The sequence below is a fragment of the Oryx dammah genome, unplaced genomic scaffold (genome assembly GCF_014754425.2).
Source record: "Oryx dammah isolate SB20612 unplaced genomic scaffold, SCBI_Odam_1.1 HiC_scaffold_5, whole genome shotgun sequence".
Lineage (NCBI taxonomy): Eukaryota > Metazoa > Chordata > Mammalia > Artiodactyla > Bovidae > Oryx > Oryx dammah.
In genome coordinates, this window is record NW_024070189.1 from 107123578 (window position 1) to 107142461 (window position 18884).

General features: G+C 40.0%; 1 pseudogene; it reads right to left on the reverse strand.

Annotated features, from left to right (window-relative positions):
- Positions 1–17937: 17937 nt before the first annotated feature.
- On the reverse strand, positions 17938–18586 carry LOC120864374 (annotated as a pseudogene).
- Positions 18587–18884: the final 298 nt, after the last annotated feature.

The window sequence follows — 18884 nt, forward strand, 5'->3', positions numbered from 1 at the left end:
GTATACAGGTACATGCATTTGTACCATTTCTTTCCACTAAACACATTCATGCATATGAATATGCACATATATAGACTCATTTGTAATTTCTCATCTACTATGTTGAAAGAAAACCTGAAAAACCTGAGAGAGAAATGGGAGGGATAGAAATTAAGGGAATAACAATTGAATAAATGTTACCTAAAAAGTGTAGCAATTTTTATATAAAGATTTAAAGTACCATGGGTGACTTTAATTTTAATAAGGGACTATTTTCACTACATTAAACTCTCAAAGCCTTTAAGGTGAGAACCTTTTTTTACATTATGTGATGAGAAAGTCTCTGTACCAGTTAGTTGTGTCAAATATCTCTAAATTAATTCTAATTACTCCTACTTAAGGGCTTCCCCCATGGCTCGGTGGTGAACAATCTGCCTGTAATACAGGAGACTCAAGTCTGTTCCCTGGGTCGGGAAGATCCCCTGGAGGAGGGCCTGGCAGCCCACTCCAGTGTTCTTGCCTGGAGAACCCCACGGACTGAGGAGCCTGGAGGGTTACAGTCCATAGCGTTGCAGAGAGTGGGAAATGACTGAGTGACTGAGCATGCGTGCACTCCTGTTTAAAATAGGTTTCAACACACAACAACTTGCTTAAAGTTTCTATCTGAATGATTTGAAAAATTTAGACTCAGTTTCTGCCAACTATATTTTATTGGATAAATATCTGTATTGGATTCCTACTGCTGCTACAAGAAATTAACACAATAGTGGCTTAAGAAAACAACAACAACAACAACAACAACTTTCTGTCTTAAACATATAGAAATCAGAAGCCTGAAATCTGGAAGGCTTAGATCTTTCAGGATGTTCCAGGTGAGAACCGAATTTCCTTTTCTATTGCAGTTTCCAGGGGCAACTTGCATTCTTTCCTCCTTCTACAGTGCCAGCAGCATAAAGTCTTTAAATGTCTCTCTGACTCCAATTCTTCTTCCTCTCTCTTCCACACTCAGAGAATCATTGTGATCATATTAGTCCAAGGTGGATAATTCAGGCAAAATTGTTATCTGAAATAGATGTATAGTAACTTTATTCCAACTACTATCTTAATTATCCTGCTATGGAAACAAATATATTCCATAGTTCTTCCGTTTAGCATGAGGCATCGTTTACACTCCCTTAATCTGCCTACCACAAAGTCTTTTTATTTTATTTTTATATTTTATTTGATGTGACAGAAAAGCTATTATATTTAAAATATCTGGACACATAATTTACCACCATCTATAAAGAGAGGGAAAAGTTTCTCTCTAAATACATAAATAAAAGATCATTGGTGGAGAAATCTAAAACTATGTACACTTGTCTCTAATACAGGACCACTGCCTTGCTACCCAAACAGTGATCCACAGACCAAGAACTGCAGCTTCAACAACACCTAAGAGTTTGTTACAAATGCAGTCCCTGGGCCCTCTAGAGACCTGATGAATCAGAATTTGTATTTGAACCACAAACCTTGGTGATTTGTATGCACAGTGAACTTACAGAAGATTTGGTCTAAAATAGGCTTTGTTAACTTCTCACTGTTGTCATTTGGGGCAGGAAAATGACTTGTACTGGGTGTTGTCCTGCGGTATTAATGTTATTAGGATGTCTTTAGATAGTGCCAAATAGCCCCAGGGCAAAATCACCTCTGGTTGAGAATCACTGCCTCAGAGTTTGAGACTTAGAAGCGTCCTGAAAAATTACAATCAAGATTCCATCCCTTACTTGTGGTACAGATGGTAAATAATCTGTCTGCAATGCAGGAGACCTGGGTTTAATCCCTGGGTCTGGAAGTTCCCCTGGAGGAGAAAATGGCAACCCACTCCAGTATTCTTGCTTGGAGAATCCCATGGACAGAGGAGCTTGACCGGCTATAGTCCTGGGGTCACCAAGCATCAGATGCAACTGAGAGACTAATGCCTGAGAACATTAAATCCCTCTGAGTCTCATTTCTGCAATGGAGAATGGAGTTCATATAAGTTCTAACTCATAGACACACCATCATCAGAATTAAATTTGGCAGTCTCTATAATATGCTAAGCTAGTGGTGCATAATACATGTAGTCCATGGGGTCGCAAAGAGTCGGATACGACTGAGCGACTTCACATCACTTTATATTTACAAATGTTTTATGTGGTGGTCAGTCTCTCAGTTGTGTTTGACCTTGGCGACCCCATGGACTGTAGACTGCCAGGCTCCTCTGCCCATTGAATTTTCCAGGCAAGAATACTGGAGTGGGGTGCTATTTTCTCTCCAGGGGATCTTCCTGACCCAGGGATTGAACATGCATCCCCTGCATTGGCAGGGGGATTCTTTACCACTAGCTCTACCTGGGAAGCCCTAAATATTTTATGTGAAAGTGAAAGTGTCACTCGCTCAGTTGTGTCTGACTCTTTGTGACCTTATGGACTGTAGTCTGCCAGGATCCTATTTCTATGGAATTTTCCAGGCAAGAATCCTGGAGTGGGTAGCCATTCCTTTCTCCAAGGGATCTTCCTGAGCCAGTGATCAAACCCAGGTCTCCGTCATTACAGGCAGATTTTTTACCATCTGAGCCACCAGGAACATGAGGGATTATACATCAGGTCTTCACTTTCATTTACAACAGAGAATGGTTATTTTTAAGAGATTTCAAAGGTTGTGTTTTCACCACAAATCAAAACTTTGGTGACCCAAAGGATCTAGTCAAGACAGTCTTATACTTTGCAGAAAATTTGAACTCAGGGATGTGATGAATTGCTGGGAGGCTTTGGAAGCAGGAGAGTTATTGGAGAAGCAGTAATAAAAACTGAATTCACTTAAATTATAATGCAGTCTCCTAGGAATAGAGAAGCAACAGAAAAAAAAATCCATTCTGGCCAGACCAGTGTCTCCAAGGGAAATTTTGTACTTGGAGGTTGAAACAATGAGAGGAAAATGCCTAATGAGCTGACATGGGAAGCTGTAAATATCTTCTCTGCTCTACTCCCTTAGCCTGTACCACGTTGGTTGGACAGGATGTGGTTGTTACTTTTGCAGTCCTAAATCTGGCTGGTAGATCTGTCTTGTATGGAGACAGAGATTGGGTCTGCAGCATCAAGTATTTTAGGGGGAATTTGAATTTTGAAGGAAACTCCCACACAGAGTTCTCAAGTAGGTGAGTGAGACCTCCACAGACACTGCAGGAGAGAACCAGATAGGATGGAAGCCAGGAACGTGTACCTGAGGTCACCTGAGGACTAATCTAGCATAGCCCAGATACTAGAGGTGACTGTGCTTGCTTGCTGGCTTTCCTAAAAATTCATTTACGTATGATGCTGAAAAAAGTGAACATTGCAGTTGGAAATGCAAGGGGTAATGTTGACAAATTGTGTTAAGCCCCATAGAAGGAGGAATGTGAGGCATAAACCACTTACAGTAAAAGTGGAACATGAGTGCAAGGATCTTGTTAATTAACAGGAGTAGACAAATTGGGTATTAACTGTGGAGGGACATAGACTGAAGTAAGGGCATTTCTTTTTACTATAAGAGGGCATATTAGATTTTGTTTCCACATGCAGAGTAAAGATCTAGACTCAGGACTACTTGCAAACACACCCTTTCTATAACTGCACTAGAAGCATGTATTAGAATATCTTCTTTCACACTGGATATTCATGTAAGAAAAAATTCAGCTACAAAGGTGAAAAGCTGTGTGTTAATGAGGGTTACTCTGCAATTATTTGTGGATTTGTTAGCCATTGTTAGCAAATTTGTTAGCCATTATTTCACCATTGAAAAACATGTCTATAACTCTTTTGTTTTATACTGTGGTGTCATGATGTTGTTATTCCTTTTTAATTGAATTCTTTAAATAATTTGTTTTAAAAAGAACTAAATATTTGTCATTTAGTTATTTTATATGCATAGATATATATGGGGATTGTGTAAGAATTTATAAATATTTTGGTCAAATCTACTAGTCAGTCATATAGCATTCTCTTTATTGCTTTTAGAAAATAATTTGAAATATAATCGACATATAACAATATATGAGTTATAGGTGTACAGAATAGTGATTCAGTATTTATTTATATTGATAAATGATCACAACAGAAAACATTTTATCTGTCACCTCACATAGTTACAGTTTGATTCTTGTGATAAGAACTTCTAGGATCTATTCTCTCTTCAGTTCAGTTCAGTTGCTCAGTCGTGTCCGACTCTTTGCGACCCCATGAACTGCAGCATGCCTGGCCTCCCTGTCCATCACCAACTCCCGGAGTTCACTCAAACTCACGTCCATTGAGCCAGTGATGCCATCCAGTCATCTCATCCTCGGTCGTCCCCTTCTTCTCCTGCCCCCAATCCCTCCCAGCATCAGAGTCTTTTCCAGTGAGACAACTCTTTGCATCAGGTGGCCAAAGTACTGGAGTTTCAGCTTTAGCATCATTCCTTCTAAAGAACACCCAGGACTGATCTCCTTTAGGATGGACTGGTTGGAACTCCTTGCGGTCCAAGGGACTCTCAAGAGTCTTCTCCAACACCACAGTTCAAAAGCATCAATTCTTCAGTGCTCAGCTTTCTTCACAGTCCGACTCTCACATCCATACATGACTACTGGAAAAACCATAGCCATGACTAGACAGACCTTAGTCGGCAAAGTAATGTCTCTGCTTTTTAATATACTATCTAGGTTGGTCATAACTTTCCTTCCAAGGAGTAAGTGTCTTTTAATTTCATGGCTGCAGTCACCACCTGCAGTGATTTTGGAGCCCCCAATAATAAAGTCTGACACTGTTTCCACTGTTTCCCCCTCTATTTCCCATGAAGTGATGGGACCAGATGCCATGATCTTCATTTTCTAAATGTTGAGCTTTAAGCCAATTTTTACACTCTCCTCTTTCACTTTCATCAAGAGGCTTTTTAGTTCCTCTTCACTTTCTGCCATAAAGGTGCATATCTGAGGTGACTGATATTTCTCCCTGCAATCTTGACTCCAGCTTGTGTTTCTTCCAGTCCAGCATTTCTCATGATGTACTCTGCATAGAAGTTAAATAAGTAGGGTGACAGTATACAGCCTTGATGTACTCCTTTTCCTATTTGAAACCAGTCTATTGTTTCATGTCCAGTTCTAACTGTTGTTTCCTGACCTGCATATAAGTTTCTCAAGAGGCAAGTCAGGTGGTCTAGTATTCCCATCTCTTTCAGAATTTTCCACAGTTTATTGTGATCCACACAGTCAAAGGCTTTGGCATAGTCAATAAGGCAGAAATAGATGTTTTCTGGAACTCTCTTGCTTTTGTGATGATCCAGTGGATATTGGCAATTTGATCTCTGGTTCCTCTGCCTTTTCTAAAACCAACTTGAACATCAGGAAGTTCACAGTTCACATACTGCTGAAGCCTGGCTTGGAGAATTTTGAGCATTACTTTACTAGCATGTGAGATGAGTGCAATTGTGTGGTAGTTTGAGCATTCTTTGGCATTGTGTTTCTTTGGGATTGGAATGAAAACTGACTTTTTCCAGTCCTGTGGCCACTGCTGAGTTTTCCAAATTTGCTGGCATACTGAGTGCAGCAGTTTCACAGCATCATCTTCCAGGATTTGAAATAGCTCAACTGGAATTCCATCACCTCCACTAGCTTTGTTCATACTGATGCTTTCTTAGGCCCACTTGACTTCACATTCCAGGTTGTCTGGCTCTAGGTGAGTGATCACACCATCGTGATTATCTGGGTCATGAAGCTCTTTTTTATACAGTTCTTCTGTGTATTCTTGCCATCTCTTCTTAATATCTTCTGCTTCTGTTAGGTCCATACCATTTCTGTCCTTTATAGAGCCCATCTTTGCATGAAATGTTCTCTAATTTTCTTGAAGAGATCTCTAGTCTTTCCCATTCTGTTGTTTTCCTCTATTCTTTGCATTGATCAGTGAAGAAGGTTTTCTTATCTCATCTTGCTATTCTTTGGAACTCTGCATTCAGATGCTTATATCTTTCTTTTCTCCTTTGCTTTTCACTTCTTTTCAAAGCTATTTGTAAGTCCTCCTCAGAAAGTTATTTTGCCTTTTTGCATTTCTTTTCCATGGGGATGGTCTTGATCCCTGTCTCCTGTACAATGTCACGAACCTCCATCCATAGTTCATCAGGCACTCTATCAGATTTAGTCCCTTAAATCTATTTCTCACTTCCACTGAATAATCATAAGGGATTTGATTTAGGTCATACCTGAATCGTCTAATAGTTTCCCCTACTTTTTTCAGTTTAAGTCTGAATTTGGCAATAAGGAGTTCGTGTTCTGAGCCACAGTCACTTCCCGGTCTTGTTTTTGCTGGCTGTATAGAGTTTCTGCATCTTTGGCTGCAAAGAATATAATCAATCTGATTTCGGTGTTGACCATCTGGTGATGTCCATGTGTAGAGTCTTCTCTTGTGTTGTTGGAAGAGGGTGTTTGCTATGACCAGTGCGTTCTCTTGGTAAAACTCTATTAGCCTTTGCCCTGCTTCATTCAGTACTCCCAGGCCAAATTTGCCTGTTACTTTACTCCAGGTGTTTCTTGACTTCCTACTTTAGCATTCCAGTCCCCTATAATGAAAAGGACATCTTTTTTGGGTGTTAGTTCTAAAAGGTCTTGTAGATCTTCATAGAACCGTTCAGCTTCAGCGTCTTCAGCATTACTGTTTGGGACATAGACTTGGATTACCATGATATTGAATGGTTTGCCTTGGAAACGAACAGAGATCATTTTGTCATTTTTGAGATTGCATCCAAGAACTACATTTAGGACTCTTTTGTTGACCATGATGGCTACTCCATTTCTTCTGAGGGATTCCTTCCCACAGTAGTAAATATAATGGTCATCTGAGTTAAATTCACCCATTCCAGTCCATTTTAGTTTGCTGATTCCTAGAATGTCAACATTCACTCTTGCCATCTCTTGTTTGACCACTTCCAATTTGCCTTGATTCATGGACCTGACATTCCAGGTTCCTATGCAATATTGCTCTTTACAGCATTGAACCTTGCTTCTATCACCAGTCACATCCACAGCTGGGTATTGTTTTTGCTTTGGCTCCATCCCTTCATTCTTTCTGGAATTATTTCTCCACTCGTCTCCAGCAGCATGTTGGGCACCTACTCACCTGTGGAGTCATCCATAACTGGGTATTGTTTTTGCTTTGCCTCCATCCCTTCATATTTCTGGAATTACTTCTCCACTGATCCTCAGTAGCATATTGGCCACCTACCGACATGGGGAGTTCATCTTTCAGTATCCTATCATTTTGCCTTTTCATACTGTTCATGGGGTTCTCAAGGCAAGAATACTGAAGTGGTTTGCCATTCCCTTCTCCAGTGGACCACATTCTGTCAGACCTTTCCACCATAACCTGCCCATCTTGGGTGGCCCACATGGCATGGCTTAGTTTCATTGAGTTAGACGAGGCTGTGGTCTGTGTCATTAGATTGACTAGTTTTCTGTGATTATGGTTTCAGTGTGTTTGCCCTCTGATTCTCTCTTAGAAATTTTTAAATCAGCTAAGAAAGTATTGTGAATTATAGTCACCATGCTGTACATTACATCCCATCTATTTCATTTTTATTGCTCTTTTTCTTACTGAAAGAATTTAGTTGTCACTTTCATATTCTTAATGTGTCAATGCTTGCTATAAACAGAAAAGGGGAGTGAAAGTCTTCAGCATCCTTCATGGTGATCAATGAGACTTTATACATGTTTACTTTTAGTTTCATATTTGTTATTCTTTATTGTTTCTTTCAGCCTTCTGATTAAATGTATTTCTGAGCTGCATCATCTCCAGCCATACTTCCTCACCATGTGACTGAACATCATCTTTACATTCTATAAGCATATTTGAAACCTTTTATCTCAATAAGACAAAATTATAACTTAGGTATTGCTTCCTCCCTACATTGTAAATATCTCTATGTTATTTTATTTTTAAGTCATTGGAACTTTGACTTTGAATTAGTGACCCATGTTGGTATCATTAAATTCTTATTCTTTTATGTCTTTTTATCAGTTAGTTGTAAAAAAAATGATAAAAATACATAAAAGAATAAGTTGTGGGATTCCCTGATAGCTCAGTTGGTAAAGAATCTGCCTGCAATGCAGGAGACCCCAGTTCGATTCCTGGATCAGAAAGATCCTCTGGAGAGGGGAAAGGCTACCCACTCCAGTATTATGGCCTAGAGAATTCCATGGAGTGTATAGTCCATGGGGTCGCAAAGAGTTGGATGCGAGTGAGCGACTTTCACTTCTCTTCACATCAGTTCATTGTAGATTTTCATTCAATTTTATTACTTATTGTTCAGGAAACAATATACTTAACTTGATTTTACTCTCAAGAATACTTTTTATTCCATAAGTTCTTAGTTTCCTTTAAAATCTTTTTCCAAAATATACACTTATACATACTCACACATATTTATACAAGTATATGAATACAATCCTGAATACATCATCAAAGGTCTATATGCTTTAGTAATAAACAGTCATTATGTTTCATGTTTTTCTACAATTTGTTCCCTTTGGTTCTTTCTCAATAATAACTTAGAGATTTACTTCTAATCTACTAGTAATAATGCTGGCTCATTATTTCAATGTCTGTATAATATTCCATAGTGTGGCTTGTGTGACTTACACATTTAGTGGTCTATAGCACTATTTATCAATAAATTCTTATTTTGTCACTGCTATCAAATGTTTTGGAGATTGTCAAGTTATATGTTATATTTTCTTGTCAGTCTTTTATGAATTACATCATTTCCTTAAGTGTGTTTTTTAAAATAAATGCACATATATTCACATGTCTTTGAGGAAATAAGAAATGAACAATGCAGGTGAAATCTCTGATGGTTAGAATCCTGCATTCTACTGAAAAAGTCACAGCGTAGTGAAATGAAATGTAGCTTCATCAGGCTTCGGCTTCCCTCATGGCTCAGTGTAAGAATCCACTTGCCAACCCAGGAGATAAATGAGACACAGTTTTCATCTCTGGGTCGAGAAGGCCTCCTGGAGGAGGAAATAGCAATTCATTCCAGTATTCTTGCCTGCAAAACCCCATGGTTTGGAAAGGACTTTTCATATTGGCCAAAGATCAGAATTAGAATTAAAATATATCAATTGGATTCATAAAAAATATAAAACATTAACCACAGGAATTACAAGCAAAATATGATGTATAAGAAAATGATACAGAGTTTACTTCATTCCATATTAGACCACAAAAAAATGGTCAAATAATATGAAAAAGGTCAAGACAAAAAGTTTTATACTGCTTCAAATAACACATACCCAATTTTTGTTGTACTTTGTATGTATCTGTTTTGACTCCATAGTTTAATTTAATCCTTCTGTTTATTTTTGTCTTGGGACATTAAATCTTTATGTTTTTCCCACGATATATATAGATAGATATATCATATATAGATATATAGATATATCTATATATATCTCACTATTTCTATCCTTTGCAAAAAGATATTTTTCTTTATGATTTATTTCTGGCATCAAGGAGATATTGCTGAATATGAAATGTTGCCAAACCAGGAAATGTGACTTTTCTTAGTCACATTTTCTCAGGGATCATTGAAGGTTATTAGAACTTTCTCCTTTATCTCTCTCATACTTTTTCAAAAAAAGTTATTTATTTATTTGGTTGTTCTGAGTCTTAGTTGCAGCATGTGGGATCTAGTTCTCTGACCAGGGATTGAACCCCTGTCCCCTGCAATGGGAGTCCATAGTTTCAGCCACTGGACCACCAGGGAAGTCCCCCTCATATTTTTTTTATAGTCCTTTAAATACTGGGCAGCATGGGAGCACAGCAAAAAAGAACCCCATGTTTATTATCTCTTTGGAAGCATATGAGCTGGAATTTTTGGGTACCATTTAAGCATTCTTTGGGAGAAAGTTAATCTGATCTAACAGGCTTGAGTTGTCAATACCCATAGCCTAAGAAGGGTGGTTCTGCGTGAGAAATTCAAGATAGTAACACAGCCCAGGAGTCTATGGCATGTGTCTGTGCCTTGTAGAGTGAGTGAAGTTCCTAAAGCAGAGGCACCCCACAGTCCTTGGGGTCACAAAGAGTTAGACATGACTCACTGAACAACACTTTCAACTTTCAGTAAGATGAGGTGGGGCAGAACTCAATCAGAAGATGGTACTAAGGATAGTATCTGCTTTAATTCACAAAACATTTTTGCAACATAGTTAGTAAACTGCTAAGGACAACATGTGAAGGAGGGATTCTCTATGGACTGAAGTGTCAGCTGTAGCAAGGAGGCCACCTTGTTCCTGAGCATCCCTGACACCATCTCTAGTCACATCCCCTTTTGCTTATCCCTCTGCCCCATTTGCTTCTTTGTATTTGAATTACTTTGCAGTGGCAGTTCCCTCTTCCAAGCACACACCTCTCCTGATATCATACTAGGTCCTCTTCTCTCTTTTGTGATATCTTTTCAAATAGCACCTTGATTAGAATAACACCTAATACTATTCTCTCCTTTATACCTGGTTTTGCTTTCCTCATGTCTCCTTCTGGCATATTATATAATATATTAATTTGAATATCATCGTTCAGCATCTTTGGCATGTCGGAGACTTGTTTTTCAGCATCTCTGTTTATTTTCCCTACATGCTGGAGAAGGGATAGGCTGCCCACTTCAGTATGCTTGGGCTTCCCTTGTGGCTCAGCTGGTAAAGAATCTGCCTCCAATGCAGGAGACCTGGGTTTGATATCTGGCTTGGGAAGATTCCTTGGAGATGGGAATGGCTACCCACCTCAGTATTCTGGCCTGGAGAATTCCATGGATTGTATAGTCCATGGGGTGGCAAAGAGTCAGATATGACTGAGCAACTTTCACTTTCACACATGCTTGGAACATGCTAGCTCTCAATATATGTTACTCAAAGGCATGAATGTCCTTTTCATTATAGGGGACTGGAATGCAAAAATAGCAAGTCAAGAAACACCTGGAATAACAGGCAAATTTGGCCTGGGAGTACTGAATGAAGCAGGGCAAAGGCTAATAGAGTTTTACCAAGAGAACGCACTGGTCATAGCAAACACCCTCTTCCAACAACACAAGAGAAGACTCTACACATGGACATCACCAGATGGTCAACACCGAAATCAGATTGATTATATTCTTTGCAGCCAAAGATGCAGAAGCTCTATACAGTCAGCAAAAACAAGACCAGGAGCTGACTGTGGCTCAGAACATGAACTCCTTATTGCCAAATTCAGACTTAAACTGAAGAAAGTATGGAAAACCATTAGACCTTTCAGGTATGACCTAAATCAAATCCCTTACGATTATACAGTGGCAGTGAGAAATAGATTTAAGGGACTAGATCTGACAGACAGAGTGGCTGATGAACTGTGGACAGAGGTTCATGACATTGTACAGGAGACAGGAATCAGGACCATCCCCAAGAAAAAGAAATGCAAAGAAGCAAAATGGCTGTCTGAGGAGGACTTACAAATAGCTGTGAAAAGAAGAGAAGTGTAAAGCACAGGTTGAATAGTTTGTTGAGCTACTCAACAAACATATGAAAATTAAGCATGCAGAAGCTGAACTCTGGGTCCTTCATTTGACTACCTGAGATCAGACCTGAGGTAGATGGAGGTTTCAAGTTGGAGAAGGCCTCAAATATCTATGTCTGACTCCAACACTGAACTGTAGTCATTATACTCAAAGAATAGTCCAAGCACCAGAGCAACCAAGCATCAACATCACCTTGGAGCTAGTTATGAATTCAGGATCTCTTAGACCTGCCAAATAAGAATCTGTATCTGAACAGAATCCCCAAGTGATTCCTTTACACAATGATGTTGGAGAATGGTCGAGAATAGCATTTCTCTTCTCCTCGTTGTTGACATTTATGTTGGGTAATTCCTTCTATTGGTGATCATCTTGGGCATTGTAGGGTGTGCAGCAGCATTTCTGGCCTCCACACTAGGTGGCAGTAGACCCTCCTGAGTTGTGACAGTCAAATTTTTCTCCAGCCAAAGTTAGGTGTTCCCTGGAGGCAAAATCACCACATTTGAGATTGACAGGCTTAAAGCATGAGAACTGGAAACATCTTGAGGAGGTTCCAATCAAAGTCAACCTCTTTCTCAACTCATAACTTAGTGTAAATCATTTAACATTTCTGAGATCTAATCCTGAAAACATTAAATGAGTTTTGTAACAGTAATGACCACATGGAGTGGACTTTTGTCAAAATAAAAGGGAACAATCCAATAAAATTCTAAGTTCCAATCATGTTTTGTCAAAAGATTTAAATCTATCTTATAATTAGCAAGCTTCTTAAAAGACAAGAAAATGATAGCTCTAAATTAGGGTTACAAGCATGAATCTCCCAAAGGATTTGTCAAAAGTCACACAAAGTCAAGGGTTATACAATGTTTTGTGGCAAACAGACGTACCTCTATCCTTTTAAAAAGGAATTACCAATGTTCTGGAGATATCAGGAGGGATTGTTCCTTGGAACAAGACAACACTTTGGAGGTCCATGGAAATTAGTCAAGACAGGTTCATCTGTTTCAGATTAAGAAGAAATATTAACTCAAGATTATAATACAGTGCAAGGAAGTTAGACCTCTGGAAGGCAAGAAATTTCATGGGGAAAAAGGTAACAAAAACTAGATTCAACTGACATCTAACTTAGTTTTCTGAGAACAGAGAATCAGGCTGTCTATGTAGACTAGTGTCCCACAGGGAAGTGACTTGCTCAGAGGTGGGAGTAACAGTGGGAATGCTGTCCAATGAGCAGACATAGGGAGCCATAAGTATTTCCTCTGCTGCAGTCCCTCAGCTTGTATGACCTCAAGCTGGATGGACATTGTTTTTGCTTTTGGAATCCTAATGCTGACTGAAGGACCAAGCTTCCCTCCTTCCTTCGGACCTGCTTAGAAGCAGAGCTTTGGTCTTCATCATCAACCATCTAGAAAGGAACTCGGATATCCACAAAGGGACTTCCCTCTCTTGGACCCCATCCAGGTGAGTTTTAGAATCTAATAGGTATTTCAGGAAAGGTTCAGAGATAATGGAAGTGGAAAACTTTTACCTGGGGTCAACTGAGAGCCTAATCAGCCTACCCCGAGAAGAGATATTTGTCACATTTGATTTCTAGGTTTACTAATTAACTTAAAGTCCATTTATTTAATATATAAACGGTGAAGTATCTGATGGACTCAGCAGCACAGGTTCATTGCTGACAATTAAAGGATGGGGATGGCATCAAGTTGGATGAGAATGAAGAAGGAACTGGGTGCATAAAGGGGTTCCTGTAAAATCAGAGCATATTAGAAGAGCTTTACAGTTGAGGGGAGAAAGAAAATTAGGTTTGAAGCTATGTGCTGTGAAATATACACATTTTTAACTGTTAAAAGTTGTGATGCATTTGGGGAAAAATTGTGATGCATCACTGTTAAAGTTGTGATGCATCACTGTTAAAGTTATGATGCATTTGGGGAAAAGACTGAGTGTTGGACAGGAATTTCTAATCATAGATGTCACAGTAGATCCCTTAAAGATGATTGATTATTGTAATTCATAGCAATTCACTATGTTAATATCCACACATGTAGAAATTATTTATGTTATTTTTTTCCTTTCTTAGTAGTGAATGCCACCATATGGTACCAGGCAGTGATATAGAAATGCCACAGTTTATTCTCCTGGGATATTTAGAGGAACCAGAACCACAACCTCTCAAATTTGGTCTTTTCCTCTCCATGTGCCTGATCACTGTATTTGGAAACCTGCTTATCATCATCACTGTCTTCTCAGACTCCCACTTACACACATCCATGTACTTGTTTTTCTCCCACCTGTCCTTTGTAGACATCTATTTCATCTCAGAAGGAAATGGCAACCCACTCCAATATTCTTGCCTAGAGAATCCTATGGGCAGAGGAGCCCACTCCTCTGTCCATAGTGTCACATAGGGTTGGACATGACTGAAGTGACTTAGCATGCATGCATGCATTGGAGAAGGAAATGGCAACCTACTCTAGTATTCTTGCCTGGAGAATCCAACGACAGAGAAGCCTGGTGGGCTACTGTTCATAGGGTCACAAAGAGTTGGACACAACTGAAGTGACTCAGCACACGACTGCTTTATAGCCTTCTGCCACCCCTTGCACTACAAAGTCATCATGTACCCTATTCTCTATGGGCTGCTAGTTGATAGATGGCGTCCTAGAGGTACTGTCAGTACAAGTTACAAAGCTAACTAGTACTGCTGCTGTCTTTCTGTACAGTCTTGGAAATCCCCCACTTTTTCTGTGATTTAAAAGAGGGATCCCAAGTTGCCTGTTCTGATACCTTTCTTGCCGGGGTCCAGCCCCGGTGGATCCAGGGAATTCGAAGTGGGGATGGCGTTGGTGAGGAAAAAACTTATTTATTTATTAATATAAGATTAGATTAGGAAGAAATAGTGTGGTAGGAAAATTAAGTGGAGAAAAGATGCTGAATAACTTGGTTTACATGGAAAGCCAATAAAGTTCCAGACAAGGAACTTGCACCATCTACGTTGGGCCGCAGGCGCCCGCTTGAATAGCGGAGGGTGCCCCGCCTTGGGCTCCCTCTCACGTGGGTCTCAGAAGCCCAGGCAAGTAAGTAGACTCGGTGAGCCTCCGCATTCCAAGGAATCAGCCTGAAAAGGAGAGGGAGGGAGAGGGAGCAAGAGAAAGAATTGACACGGGGGAGACCAGGCTTGTGCAAAAACCCCTTCAACTTTATTATTCAAAAAGTGTTTATATACCCTAAATTTTACATAATGGAAGATACAGAGTCATGCAGGGGCAGCAGTCCTGACCCTTTCTGTATATCTTTTTGTATACAAAAGGTCTCAGGTGATTTACATTATCTTCTGGCCAAGAGGCTTGCTAACACTTTTTGGCTCTCTTCCTTAATGAATGTTAATCTCGTTACCCCTGAAGTGTTTTTCTTTAATCTGCATCTCCTTAAAGCACTAAAATTACATCTCTATAGAACAAAGGTGCAGTGGGTTATAACTAAGAAGGTACTTAACTCAAAGATCTAATGTTGCTACTTGTTTTTTCTATATACCAAATATATCAACAAATAAAAGATATGAAAATTTGGCAGCAAGTATTAGCTCAACAATGAAACGCTTAATCAGTTTTATTCTAATGATCTTGACACCTTGAAAGCCCCTGCATTCTTAGGATGTTTTAAGCTTCCTGTGCCTCTCACGGTTGGGAGACTGTAAACAATTCACAAGCTGTAAAAAGTCCGGGGGAACCTGTTAGGCAAGCTAGAGAGTTATCAGAGGGGGCTTTAAGCCAAGACATTCTTTTGTAGGAGACTGAAGCCCTGAAAACTTTTTCCAGAGAGTGTCAGAAACATAGAAAAGTATAATAAGGCATTATTATTATTATTATTATTTTTAGAGTACATGCTCAGGAAATACCAGGGGGAAAACCTGAGGCCTGATTTGCCTTGCTCATCAGGCTTCTTGCCACATGACCTAGTCATGGGTGGGATTCCTCACGCTGGCCCGGCACTTTCTTAATAATACCATGATGTGTTAAATCTTTTTCAGTTGGGCTCTTTGGTGGCACACTGGGATATGTTTTTCTTTCTCTTACTTTAAGACAGTTTTCTTCACATGAGGAATCTCATCAGCTCAGGGGAAGTATAAAGCATTTTCTACCTGTGCATCACATCTCTCCTTTGTCTCCTTAATTACAGGCTTTGGCATATACCTAAGTTCGGTTGCTACTCATGGCTCACAGTCAAATGAAATAGTCTTGGGAATACACACTGTGGTCACACCCACGCTGAATCCCTTCATCTATAGTCTGTGGAATAAAAACAAAGATGGTTCCTAAGAAGATTCTTCTTGCAGAAGCACGATGGCTGCTACAGATGGTGCAGAAATGCAGCCGAGAGGAGCTACCTCATGTCCAAGGTTAGGGGAGGTGGCTGTGCTTTGCTGGAACAGCTATGAAGAGATTCCCTACATCCAAGGTAAGAGAAACCCAATTAGGTAGGCACTGAGAGAGGGCATCCGAGGGCAGACAGACAGAAACCACAATCACAGACAACTGGCCAGTCTGATCACATAGACCTTGTCTAACTCAATGAAACTAAGCCATGCCATGTGGGGCCACCCAAGATGGATGGGTCATGGTGGAGAGGTCTGACAGACTGTGGTTCACTGGAGAAGGGAATGGCAAACCACTTCAGTATTCTTGCCTTGAGAACCCCATGAACAGTATGAAAAGGGAAAAAGATAGGACACTGAAAGATGAACTCCCCAGGTTGGTAGGTGCCCAATATACTACTGGTGATCAGTGGAGAAATAACTCCAGAAAGAATGAAGGGATGCAGCCAAAGCAAAAACAATGCCCAGTTGTGGATGGGACTAGTGATAGAAGCAAGGTTTGATGCTGTAAAGAGCAATATTGCATAGAAACCTGGAATGTTATGCCAGGGTCCAGCCCAGTGGATCCAGGGAATTTGAAGTGGGGACAGCGTTGGCGAGGAAAAGTTATTTATTTATTAATATAAGATTAGATTAGGAAGAAATAGTGTCGTAGGAAAATTAAGTGGAGAGGAAGGCTGAATAACTTGGCTTACGGGGAAGGCCAATAAAGTTCCAGACAAGGAGCTTGCATTATCTACGTTGGGCCACCAGCGCCCACTTGAATATCTAAGGGTGTCCCTCCTTAGGCTTCCTTTCGCGCGGGTCTTAAAAGCCAGGGCAAGTAAGTAGACTTAGTGAGCCACCCCACTCCAGATGGGAATTCAGCCTGAAATTAGAGTAAAGAGGAGACACGGGGGAAACCAGTCCAGTGACTGCCTCCGTCCTCTATTGTTCAGAGGGCCTTTTATACTTTTGATAAAACATGGAGATCAATGGGTAACACAAAGTTATGCAGCGTTAGCAGTCCAGACTCTTATCAAAACCAGGCTTTTCTCTCTGCATACCTAAATGTATACACAAGTCTTAGGTGATTTACATCATCTTCTGGCAAAAAGGGCCAATTAGTATTTTACAGCCTTTTTTCTGATAAGGGTTTGTCAACCAGAAGACTTATTTGTGTTGATCTTCCCAAAGTCTGGTGCCATTCTCAGAAAGCACTAAATAAAGTTACATTCTTACATAGCAAGGACACAAGAGAAGTGCAGTGATATATAACAAAGAGAAAAGTAATTAACTCAAAAGTCTAGTGTTGCTAACATCAAAACTATTATATATCTTTTTCCATATCCCATTTACATTGATTAACATCCTCCCAGGTGCCTAAAAGATAAAGAATATGGAGGTCTGGCGGCAATCATTGAGTCAACAGTGAAAACCGTCACCCATATGATTTTTAGCTCTTTAGAAAAGGCTCTTTATCTTTAAGATGCTTTCAAGCTTTGTGTCTCTCGCGGTTGAGGGCTGCAAGCAATTCACAAGCTGTAAGAGGTCCGGGGAACCTGTTAGGCAAACTAGAGAGCTATCAGAGGGGGTTTAACTGAAACATCCTTTTCAAATGCAGAAAAGTAAAGCCCTGAGTTGACTTTTTCCAGAGAATATTAGAAGAATGGAAAAGCAGGCAGATTCTTATTTTTGGGGGGATGGATGCTCAGGAAATTCCAGGGGGAAAACCTGAGGTCTGATTAGCCTTGCCGTCAGAGCTCTGCCGCATGACCTTGTCACGGGTGGAGTTCCTCACGCTGGCTCCCGGCAATGTTAAGTCCATGAATCAAGGCAAATAGGAAGTGGTCAAACAGGAGATGGCAAGAGTGAACATCAACATTTTATTTTATTTTTTACTTTATAAATAATATCTGGCAGTTTATTGAAAAATGGAGCATACCAAACAACAGACTATCTTACACCTTTCAGGAAGAAAAAACACTAAATTTGAAAAGACATTACCCACTGAATTTGGACACAACACTTCTACTCAATTAAGAGAAACATTTGTACAGTCCAGGTCTTTATTTTTACACCCATCAGGCCATGAATTCATAGGGGATGGGCTCCAACAGTTTGGGTTCCTTTCCATTGGTCCTCACAAAGTGTGCTTCTTTAGGTGGAGCAGGCTGGCGCTTCAGCTGAACCCAAGTCCCTTTCTCTTTGGCTTCCTTCTTTTTCTGATCATTTTCCTTCACACGTTTCAGGAAACTATCTCGGCTTTTAGAGTGCTTAATATGTTCCATACACATATTAATTCTCTTGGCAAGGATCTTGCCCTTAACTTGTTAGTTTACAATGATGCCAACAGCATGCTGGGTAACATTATAGACTCTCCCAGTTTTGCCATGGTAATATTTGAGGGGCATTCCTTTTTGAACAGTACCCATTCCCTTGATATCTACAATATCACCCTTCATGTAGATTCACATGTATGTGGCCAAAGGAACAACTCCATGTTTTCTGAAAGGCCTGGGGAACATGTAGTGGGTGCCCCGCCTCTTTCCCTTTGTGTTGGTCATCTTGGCGAATCACTAAATCAATCTCTCAGTGTTACCATATCTTCAAAGGAAGTGACTCCCAACAATCCTTTTCATATGACTTGCCTGGAAGATGGTGGTTCCGACCGAAAAAAAAAAAAAAAAGCGAACATCATCATTTTAGAAATCAGCGAACTAAGATGGACTGGAATAGGTGAATTTAACTCAGATGAACATATATCTACTACTGTGGGCAGGAATCCCTTAGAAGAAATGGAGTAGCCATCATGGTCAATGAAAGAGTCCAAAATGCAGTTCTTGGATGCAATCTCAAAAATGACAGAATGATCTTTGATTGTTTCAAAGGCATATCATTCAGTATCATGGTAATCTAAGTCTATTCCCTGACAAGTAACACTGAAGAAGCTGAAGTTGAATGGTTCTATGAAGACCTACAAGAC